Source organism: Capsicum annuum, chromosome 12 (genome assembly GCF_002878395.1).
Source record: "Capsicum annuum cultivar UCD-10X-F1 chromosome 12, UCD10Xv1.1, whole genome shotgun sequence".
In the NCBI taxonomy this organism is placed as follows: domain Eukaryota; kingdom Viridiplantae; phylum Streptophyta; class Magnoliopsida; order Solanales; family Solanaceae; genus Capsicum; species Capsicum annuum.
Genome location: NC_061122.1, coordinates 178,823,793 through 178,835,442, shown reverse-complemented (window position 1 = coordinate 178,835,442; position 11,650 = coordinate 178,823,793). Strand labels below are relative to the sequence as shown.

At 35.1% G+C, this 11,650-nt stretch overlaps 1 non-coding gene across 1 annotated transcript; it reads left to right on the top strand.

The window, feature by feature from the left end:
• Positions 1 to 10,318: 10,318 nt before the first annotated feature.
• Positions 10,319 to 10,425, top strand: LOC124889931. Its single transcript, XR_007048843.1, has one exon. It is a non-coding gene; the product is annotated as a small nucleolar RNA R71 (small nucleolar RNA).
• The last annotated feature ends 1,225 nt before the right edge of the window (positions 10,426 to 11,650 follow it).

The following is an 11,650-nucleotide window of genomic DNA, read 5'->3' as shown; positions in this document are numbered from 1 at the left end:
TATATTAAGAATGGATCTTATTTCTCCCTCAATAGCACCTCACTGAATCACTCCATTTTAATAATGTCTAAATAGGTAAAGCTCATCCTAAGAGTATCACTTCATGCCATGGAGAAATTTTTTCTTTTGATGGAATTTTAAGTCATCAAGAAATTCCAGACACTATATAGTTTGCAAAATCAACATAACAAGGCACCACCTTCTCCGGCATATTACAAGTTCATCAAAAAACTCCTTATTGATCTCAAATTAATTCTTACACACATCATTCGATTCAAGATGAGACAAGTGGCCAACAACTTGATTTTCACATCCCTTTCGATCTTTAAATTGAATTCAAACTCTTGTAGGAGTAAGATCTATCTAATAAATCTCGATTTTGATTTTTTCTTGGCCATTAAAGAACGAAGAGCTGCACGAACCATGTGCACAAATACCTTTGTACCTATCAAATACGCATAAAATTTTCTAAAAGAATAAACTAGGCAAGAAAATCTTACTCTGTCATTGTATATTGCATTGGGAATCATTTAACAGTTTTCTAGAATAATAGATAGGTTGAAAAAGTTTATCTTTCTATTAACCTAATGTTGCACCAATTCCAACCCACTTTCATCACGTATTAAATAAAACGATAATGCCCAATCTAGAGCCATAATGATAGGAGATGATATAATCTTCTCCTTCATACAGTTGAATTTTTTATATAATCACCATCAAATTCAAATTTGGCTTCCTTTTGAAGAAGCTTACACATGGAATGCACTATTTTAGAGAAATCCTTTATAAAGCACCTATAAAAACCGACATGCCCAAGAAAACTTCTAACACCTTTTATAGAGATCGGTGGGGGGTAACATAGCAGTAACCTATACCATTGCTTGATCAACTTTAATGCCTAACCCAAGATGTTGTTCCTGGGAATAATACCTTCTTTGATCATGAAATGTCACTTTTTCCTATTCAATACAAGGTTTATTTTACACACCACTCAATTACTTTACCCAAGTTCTCTAATGAAAGATTCAAATAATTCACTAATAATGGAGAAGTTAGACATGACTAATTTAATAGTGTCCTCAACCATATCCATAAATATAGACCATATACACCTTTGAAAGGTGGCAGGCATATTGCATAGGCCAAAAGACATTTGAAGGAAAAGGTCCCGTAAGGGAATGTAAAATTAGTTTTCTCTTGATCTTTTAGAGAAATGGAAATTTGATTATACCTAGAGTCCCCATCAAGAAAACAATACCACCCACGCTTGGCCAATAGATCTAATATTTGGTCCCTGAATGACATAAAAAATAGTCTTTTTTGGTTCAAAAATTTAATTTATGGTAATACATACAAACCCTCCAACCTATGACCGGATGGATGGTCAAATATTATTATTTTTATTTTGGACCACCATCATACCACCTTTCTTAGGAACGCATTAGCCAAACTTACCCATGTACTATTTGAAATTGGGCACACAAAACCCGCGTTATGCCATTTGATAATTTACTTATTGACCACTCTTATATTGATGGGTTAATGTAAGACATCACAAAACTTCAACCATTTTATTTTTGACCCTCCTTCATGCATAATATAAATTTTTTACTTGACTTGTGATTAGGGATGCTAAAAGGGTATGTTAGGAATATTTTAAAATTTTTGAAGGGGGTTTAGGGTCATTTTGGGACCCCAAGGTAGTAAGCCTCAACGATAAGAGTGTGAAATAGAGGATAACCTTTGTGATAATGATGCGTCATAGAGGCTAACCTCTACGATGGAAGCGTGATATTTTGCTATGTATTTTTTGCCTAGTTTTTGTTTTTTTACGTTAGAGTGAGGGGCTTTTGGTCCTTTTAATCCTTGTGCAGCTTTTAAACATAAAATCAGCCTTTTCAGTTTTTAACTATCAAAGTTCATTTTATTCTCTTTTTTTACTCTCCAATGAAGAAGCTCAAGAGTTTTTCAAGAAATCACTACTCCTTCTCCAAACTCCAAATTCCTATCAAATTCTTTGTTTTTTCAACTAGTTTCTCCTTTCCTAACTTGAATTTTATATTGTGACCTTTATTTAATCATTATTCATGTGATTTTAATTGATGGGTTTAGAATTGGGTTGAGGGCTATTGATGGTTATTACTTGAATTATATTTTCCATGATTTAAATGTGTTATACATACTTTAATTAATGGTTTTTGGGGCTAAATAGGTGCATTGTTATGATGATTGAGATGGGGAACATTGGTTTCCCCAAATTGATGAAATCTTCACTTGATAATTGTATTAACCTCAACCCAATTTGTAAACTTGGTTTTAAATATGATTATACACATAGTTCAACTTACCTTTGAAATATTGAATTTCATTAATGGATAAATGGATAATAAAAATGGTTTTGGAATGCCTTTGGTGGCCATAGTTTTTAAATTTAAATGAAACATGAGAGTCTAATGGATACATGTATTGGTTTGGCATAATTATATAAGCTTACAAGCATATTGGTATAATGATACCATATTGGTAAATGCCTTAATGAATAACTCCTGGGTTGATGTTTGGGTTTATGTGCACCTATTTTAATTTCGGCTTAAATGGACTTGTGTAGCTCACCCTAAAGGTGTAGGTCCCGAGGGAACCAACACTTGAAACTATGTTTACCATCATAGGGGTACATGTGACTATGTTCTTGGTGCACATATTATATTTTGGATGGCTATTCCTTAGATTGTTTATCCATTTCTCAAATTCCTCGGTATGTGTAGTTAACTTGCACTAGGGCTCTTTCGTCAGGAGGAGATGAACCCATAAAGCTAGTGGGTGACTTTAGGATGAAGAGATCTACATAGATCAAGTTAATGGTTTAAACATGCATGTTCATGACCCTTGTCCCTATCCCAACATCCTATATATATGTATATAAATATTGTGCATGTGGTTTTTTATGTGTTTTGGAAATAAGTTATTTATCTCTTTCTCCTGAGTTATATATCAGTGCTTGTCCCACTAACTATCCCTAGACATTGCATCCTTTCATGATGTAGGGTCCGAGGGTTTATGTATTACTTATATACAATATTACACGATTTGGTAATTCTGTGGATCTGCTGTGAAATGGTGAGCCTCCATCTTTTGAAATGCTAGGTCATTTTATTATTTTCAATATTTTTTAGTATTTTATTTTGGATTATTTTGTCATAGTTGGGGGCATGTCCTGACTTAGCTGGTATTTTCATTTTAGAGGCTTTTGTAGACAAGTGTGGCTTAGTTGTTTGTTTTGATTATCAAGAGTTTTATTTGGTTTATCTATCATTCTCATTATCATGTTTTTTGGATTCCATTGTATTCTTATATAATTCTCTTAAGTTAAGGCTAAAGGGGTTATCTTTGGTCCAGGGTAGGCTAGATATTACTCATCACGACCAAGCCTATGTTTGGGTCGTAACAAACTTGGTATTAGAGCACGGTTTAACGTCTTTGGGTGTCCAAAAATACATGTCGAGTGGAGTCCCTTTTAGGGTGTTAGCATACCACACTTACAAGGTGAGGCGACAAGGCATTTAGGAATGTTTCCCTTTCTTGTGTTCTATATTAGGCTACAGAGTCTAGTTGTCATGAAACTTTTAACTCCTAGCTTACTCGTATTTCAGATTATGCCTCCCTAAAGATCTAAAGGTCATAAAAACTCTGTTGAAATCTCTATCCTACCTAAGAATAATGTAAAGGGAGTCTTCCCTATTTATGAAGTATAGACCTGATCTAGGGTCCCTGCTCCTAACTATACCTCTCTACGTGGGGTTCTACAGGTCCCTACTAGTCCTCATCGTGCTTCCAAATTTGGTGATACTCCTACCTAGAAACCATAGGGAGATATCTTTAATGTAGAGATCTGTTAGTCTATTGATATGCTGGCCCAGCGTGTGGCATCATTGTCTCATTGGTCTGATTATGTTGGTCCTATTGTTAGTTCATATGAGGTCAGTCAGGTTGGCAAGTTTATATGGTTGAATTCCCCAACCTTTATAGGATCCAAGGTTGAGGAGTATCCACAAGGATTTATTGATGAGATAAAAAAATATTTAGGGTGATATATGCTACTAATTCAGAGGGTATAGAGTTTGTTTCTTATCAGTTGAAGGATGTGGCTTACCAGTGATATGGGGAGTAGGAAGCGATGAGCAGTAATGATGATAAGTCAGTGGTATGGGATGAGTTTTCAAGTGCCTTTCTTGATCACTTCTTTTCTTAAGAGTTGAGGAAAGATAATGTTGAAGAGTTTGTGAAGTTGAAACACCGTAAGATGAGTGTTAAGGAGTATGCTCTGAAGTTCCACCAACTATCCCGTTATGCTCCAGAGTTAGTATCCAATATAAGATCTAGGATGAGTAAGTTTGCATCTAGGATGTCCCATGATTTGGTGTTAAAGTGTAAGGCTAATGTTGAATAATGATATGGATATCTCCAGGATGATTGTTTATATGCAATAGGTGAAGAATAAGAAAAAGAAGATAGTTATGATGGGAGGGAGGGAGAACAAGAAGTTTAGATATTTAGAGTAGGGTGAAGGGTGGCAGAATAGTGGGATAGATGGTAGGCAGTGAACCAAGAAAATGAATTTGGGAAATTCAAATTGGACAACTAGTACTCCTTATCCTAAGCCTTTGGTTATCGTTGTTTTTAGGTTGGAAGTGGTCCTAAGGCATAGGGTTCCTAATCTTAAGTTAGTGGAGCTCAGTAATCCCACCTTACCCTTTATGTCAATTTTATAGGAAACATCCATGTGTATATTGTAAGGAGAGGAGGAACTTGTGGTTCAATTGTGATCAGCTTGGTCATTTATAGAAAAATTATCGCATAGCTAAAGTTTCCACTAGAGCCAATAAGGTTTCAAACACTACTTCCTCAGTTCCTATACCTAAGGGTGAAATTTCATGTACCAGTATTGTTTGGAATTGACTTTATGGACTTTCTACTCTTCAGGAATCTGAGACATTCCCCGATGTTGTCACTTGTATGTTATAGATTTTTCCCGTAGTGTTTGCTGTCTACTTGATCTGAATTCTACCCTATCTTTTGTGACCCTATATGAGGCTATACACTTTGGTTTTGGTCCTGAAAATATTTTTAACCGCTTTTCTATGTCTACTCCGATGGGTGATTCAATTATTGCTAGAAATATCTACCGGGGTTTTGTGGTGTCCATCTTTCCTAGAGAGACAATGGTCAATTTAATAGAACTTGATATGGTAGAATTTGATGTCATCTTGGGGATAGATTGGCTCTATTCGTGCTATACATCCTTGGATTGTAGGACCCGAAATGTCAGTTTTCATTTTCCTAATGAACCTGTGATTTAAAGGGAGGGGAGTTCCTTAGTACCAAAAGGGAGGTTTATTTCCTATCTTAGAGCTCAGAAGTTTCTATTCAAAAGGTGTATGTATCATCTAGTTCGTGTAATGATTCTAATTTTAACGGTCCTACTTCGCAATTTGTCCCTAGGGTTAATGAATTTCTTGAAGTTTTTTCCCGTTGATCTTACCAATATTCTTCCTGATAGGGAGATAGATTTTAGGATTGATCTTCTATCAAATACCTATCTTATTTCCATTCCTACTTATAGAATGGATCTGATTGAGTTAATGGAGCTAAAGGACCAGTTAAAGGATCTTCTTAATAAGGGTTTCATCTGTCATAATGTTTCTCCGTGGGGTGCTCCTGTGCTTTTCGTGCGAAAGAAAGATGGGTCTCTTCGGATGTGTATAGACTATTGTAAGATAAAAAAGTTATAGTGAAGAACAAGTATCCTCTTCCTAGGATTGACGATCTTTTTGATCAACTTCAACGGGCTAAGTGTTTCTCAAATATTAATCTTCGTTCGAGCTACCATCAACTGAAAATTAGGGAGGCTGATATACCCAAGACTACTTTCAAAACCCATTATGTACATTATGAGTCTTTGATTATGTAATTGGGATTCCAAACCATGATCTAGTGAAAATTAAAAAAAATGTATTAGGAACCATGCTAATCACAACTATGTTATTGAACTTCATTCATTAACTTGCTTATCTTGGTTATTAATTCATAGGGTTAATTTCATGATCATGGTCTCCGATGTCTAACCATTTACCTAATTTGAATATTAAAACTACATTGTTGAGCGGGGATGTAATAATCCAATTAACTTCTTTAAAACTATCATACTACATTTGAATCAAGTAAGGAATCCAAGTACATCCCTGTCCAAGACGCTAATCTGAACTCCTTGTTTCATAAAAGAATACAAACCATACTTTGTTTATTTCCATATTTTATCTTCCAATTCCCTCTCCTGAGATCACAAGGGTGACAATAGATGTATTTTATGGGTGATAAATCCATCAATTAGTTAAATAAAGAATAAACAAACAACCAATAATGATATGCAAATCAAAGAAATCAATTCAAAACAATCGTACTCAGGTTCTTGGCTTTAACCTCGAAAAGGAAGTTTTTAGCCACTCATAGTCCTAGTCAACATCCAAATAATTGTATGAATGATTAAAACCATATAGAAAGCTAAATTAAATAATTAAAACGTAAAATGAAGTTGTGATAGCCTCCAATGTTGTTCCAATCGATCTAAGGGTTCCAAGATCCTCAAAACATGTTTTAAGAAGTGTTATATTTATAATAGACAAGTCATAAACCAAATAGGATTAGGTTTCAACATTATTATCCTTCAGATGGTGAAAAAAATACTGCTTTTGATGTTCATAGCGTCACAGTGGTGGGCTCATCGCTTTTAGCCCGCGAAGCGGTGTAATCGCACTAAGATTCTGGAAATTGACAACTGCAGATTTACTTTTCACTGCAACTTGGTGCCTCCTTCATTGCTATTAGGATCATGAAAAGGTCGGAAACCATTTTTGTTCCATAATGAATCCATTGGTGAGTTTCACATACCAATAGGACACTCTTACAGTCCACACGTACCCTGGATATTCCAGGTCTCGAAATTACGCCAAATTTTGTATTGTGCTTTTGTTGAAACATTCCGAGCCTTTTTTAGTTGTTTCCACTTGATTTGAAGATTTTATATCATTCATATATCATCATAATATATTCACAAATAATCCTCAACATTAAACACAATAATTTAGTGCTCAAAACAACACAACATCAAAGACGGTGAACTAGAAACACAAGCTAAGGCTAGGTTTGCCCACATTAATCTTAAGCTTATTGTTTTGACTCTTGTTTTGATACAATTGACCCTTGAACATTATAAACAAGTTTTTTCATATTTAAATACATGATAGCAACCTTAGTAATAAACATGTTAGAACCAAACATGATAAAGTAGATAAACACCTAGCTCAAGCTAGTCACAGTAGTTTTCTCGGTTGAATTCAAAATGATCAATTTGAGTCAAAAATCGTGTGAAAACACCGTTAAACATAGTAAACAAATACATGAACTATTAGATGCACATTTATACCATTATAAACACATTAAGAACATGAATTATCCTCTAAAAAAGGCTAAATAGGCTAGAATAGTGACGGTTGAATGCATAAATACACCCAACATCACCGCCCCACACTTAAAGCCTTGTTAGTCCTCGAACAACTTCTCACTATAAAATACCATGAGCTGAAGAGACATGAAACTTATACTACAAGCAAGAAATTCAAGATAGTATGGCAATGACTACATGGAATGCAAGTTTCTTCACTAAGCATGTTCTACACAATTGAAAGCTCAAGAATCCTACTTCAAAACATCCTAGCCTTAAGAATAGACTCCACAAGTGAAAAACTCATGCATATTTCATTACTCAAAGGCATCACAAGAATTACCCATATTCATCAAATATGTATTCTCACAAAAAAGAGTTGCCCATAATCACTCACGATAATGAAATCTTTAACAATGGGTTCAAGAATAAAATTGCGCTCACTCTAATTCACAAGTTACACAAAATGAACCATAGGCTTGCCCTTAGTGTAGTGCTCCACAAATATCAGAATGATAAAGTTTAGGATCAAATAGGTCTTTTCCAGGTTTTAATGTAGGCGAAGGGATGGGTAGGAACTATTTTGCCTGAATAGTGACTATCTTCCCTAAGTGCTTTAATACATCACTTTATACATTCAAAACTAATATCCAACAACCAAATTACACCATCTTTGTTTACCCCATTCTTTTGTTTTTCACCCTATCTTATTAAGCTCATTTATATACACTATGGTTGGAGTATTTTATGCACAACTCATTCAATCTGAACAAATTGTTATCCTGTTTATTAACCACACCCTACCACAACACATATTAACATTTGGTACACCAATAACAATTACTTAGGGGCTTCAATTTCACCTTTTCTCCCTCTTATTTTTCAAAATCCATACTTGATTAATTTTTGATTAAAGCACCTAGGAGCCTTTGGATTAAATCATGGTCTATCACAGAAGGAATTCAGCTACATATGAGGCTTCCAAAGAAAAAGCTAAAGGCTCAACGGGGCTTACTAGGATTATGCACAAAGAGTAGGTCAAAAAGAAGGTATAAAACTAGGCTATAAAATAAATGCCTAAATCATCTCCTAAACCCATACTCTTTATTTCGCTTTGCACACACACTGGGCAACTTATATACATTACAGATAACAATGAATATACAAACACCTTACAGCACATATAGAATATGCTCAACTAACATAGGATCATCATAGGCTCTCAACCAAGTAATAGCATGAATTCAATTTTAAGCCAACAAGTACTAGAGTCATAAACATGAGCCTAAGAGTCTCAAAAGTAGTAATTCACATCATCAACAAACTTTTACAATTAAAACACTTTGACCATGCAAAAAATAGCACTAACAAGAATATCTTACATAATTTTTTTTTAAATTGAGCCCAAAATTAGGAATTTCCCTACCCCACACTTAAAAATCCACTTGTCCCCAAAGTGAAATTTTAAAGTAAGAGAAATAAATACTCTCTGAGGCCTCTAGGCCTAGCTAGCTATGTCTTTGCACAAAAAGAAGGTTCGTGGACCCCACACTCTATCTTTGCCATGCTCTTTAGCTCAGGTTTTTAGTACTCATACTTCTCATGAACCCGTGACTCAAAAAACAAAAAACTACTTAAAGTAAAAACTAAAAAAACATACCTACTTAACTTGGGATGCCTCCCAAGCAGCTCCTGATTTAGTGTTGCGGAATGGCCTAACTCATCTCAACTAAATTCTTTTATCCTTCTCACACTTGGTCTCCGCCTTCTAATTCTTTTCACCCCTCTTGGTGTGGACTCTCAAAGGAAATCATTTTATCAACTTTAGCCATTTCAGACTCACCAATTTGCATAAATTATGGTTGTGGTGGTTGTGGCTTATGTATCTCAATGAGGTAGACTGAAGAGGCTTTTGGTAGACTAACCACCCCATACTTATCCCCTTTAATAACAGTAATAATGCACAAGTCTTTACAGTGGGATAGTGGGTTAAACGACTTTTAAACTTTAAATACCACCCTTTTATCCTCCAACCTCATTTTTAGAGTACCCTTTCTAATATCAATCAAAGCTCCTCCGATTGCTAAAAATGGACGCCCCAAAATGATTGGTACCTATTCATCTGCTATAAAATATAGAACAATAAAGTCATTAGGAATAAAAAATTTACCAACCTTTAGGAGGACATCCTTAATAATTCCTTCCAGGTGAGCTACAGTCCCATTCGACAACTATAATAGTATAAATCTTGGTCTAGGTTTCCATAAACCTAATGTATTGAATAGAGATAGGGGCATCAAGTTGATAATCGCCCCTAAATTACTAAGTGCCTGTACCACCTTGCTATTGCTAATCTAAATAGGGAGAGTGAACTTCCAAGTATTCTTAAGCTTTTTGGGCCTTTGAGAATTACCCATATACATTACCGATTTTGAATTTTAACCACACATGGCCGTAGAATGACCACTGTTGCTACAAACCTTGCCCCAACCACTAGTCTGCTGAACTGACTGATTGCTATTATAAGTTGTGTAGCTCCCTACTTTAAGCTTCTAAACTGGGTATTTATCATATCATGCAATGCGACAACCTAAGCTAATAAAACGGTAAATTGGTCCACCTCCAGCAAACCTGTAACTTTCTTGGTGGAATTTCTAGAATACCATGCCACTCTGGATTTCCTTGTGGATGCGGTTCAATAAGGTGTACATCTTAACATATGTCATCTCAAGATCTTCACCACCTACAACTGAATATAATAATATTTTTGTATTATGGTCAAGAGCCTCTACAAAAGTATGAGAAATTACCTCATTGGACTATTGATGGTGTGGACAGTCCCAAAGAAGAGCCTTGAAGCACTCCCAAGAATGATAAAGATTCTCATCTGGCTTCTGTTTGAAGCATAATATCTCACTACGAAGTCTCGCAGTCTTGCTAAATGGGAAGAACCTAATAAGGAATTTGCTGGACATGTCATCCCATGAGGTGATTGAATTTGCCAGTTTCACATTCAACAACACTTTTGCTTTCCTAATTAGTGAAAAAAAACAACTTTATCCTCATATATTCTGTATTTACACTCATAGAAATGAATGTATCATTGATTTCTAGAAAATTATACAACTGGACTTGTGAATATTCTTATGAGAGCCTTGTGAATTTTCCACTGCTAATTAGAAGCCGTATAATATTCTGTTTAAGCTCGAAATCACCTCTAGCTGCCAGCTTCTAAATTGCCACTTCTCTGACTGTTCTGCGGGGTTCTTGTTCATCATCCACAATGGCATGATTCTCTTGGTCTTCTTAGATTTATGGAATTTGGGGGAGAAGGATTGCTTCTCTCCTTCATTCATGGAAAAGTTGCTTAGGTTCGAAGCTTGGTTTAACTAAGTCTTGATCCCTTATCAGCTTACTACTTTGTAAACCTATTTCCTGTAAATGCAAAACCAAGACCAAGCATAAAAACACCAAAGAAACCTAAAAGTAAATCAAAAAATAGAACAGTTGCCAAATTTTGAGTCCCCGACAATGGCGTAAAAAACTTGACAGTGCTCAAGCGCACACTCAGCTGTACGTGGTCTATCAAGTAGTAAAGTGGCCTTTAAGATAGCTGAGTATCGATCCCACAGTGACTTGATTGAACAATGATTCTATTCTAGTTCAAAATTTAGATTCAATTAATCCAAAGTTAACCAAAAATAGAGTTTTGAATATTTGTAAAATAAAGTGAAGGAATCAATGCATAAAATAAAGGTCTTGAAACAATCTAGAGGAGAAATCCCAGGGTTAAAGTACTTCAAACAATCTTACTATGTTATCGAACTCCATTTATTAACTTGCTTATCTTGGTTGTTGATTTGTAGGGTTAATTGCATGATCATGGTCTCCCAACCTCTAACTGTTTGCCTAATTTGGACATTACAACTACATTGTTGAGCAGGGATGTAATAATAAAATTAAGTTCTTTAAAGCTATCATCCTACGTTTGAATCAAGTAAGGTATCTAAGTACATTTCTTTCCTAGATTCTAATTTAAACTCTTTATTTCATAAAAGAATACAAATGATACATTGTTTATTCCTATGTTCTATCTACCTATTCCCTCTCCCGAGATCACAAGGGTGAAAACAGTTGTATTTTTTGGGTGAT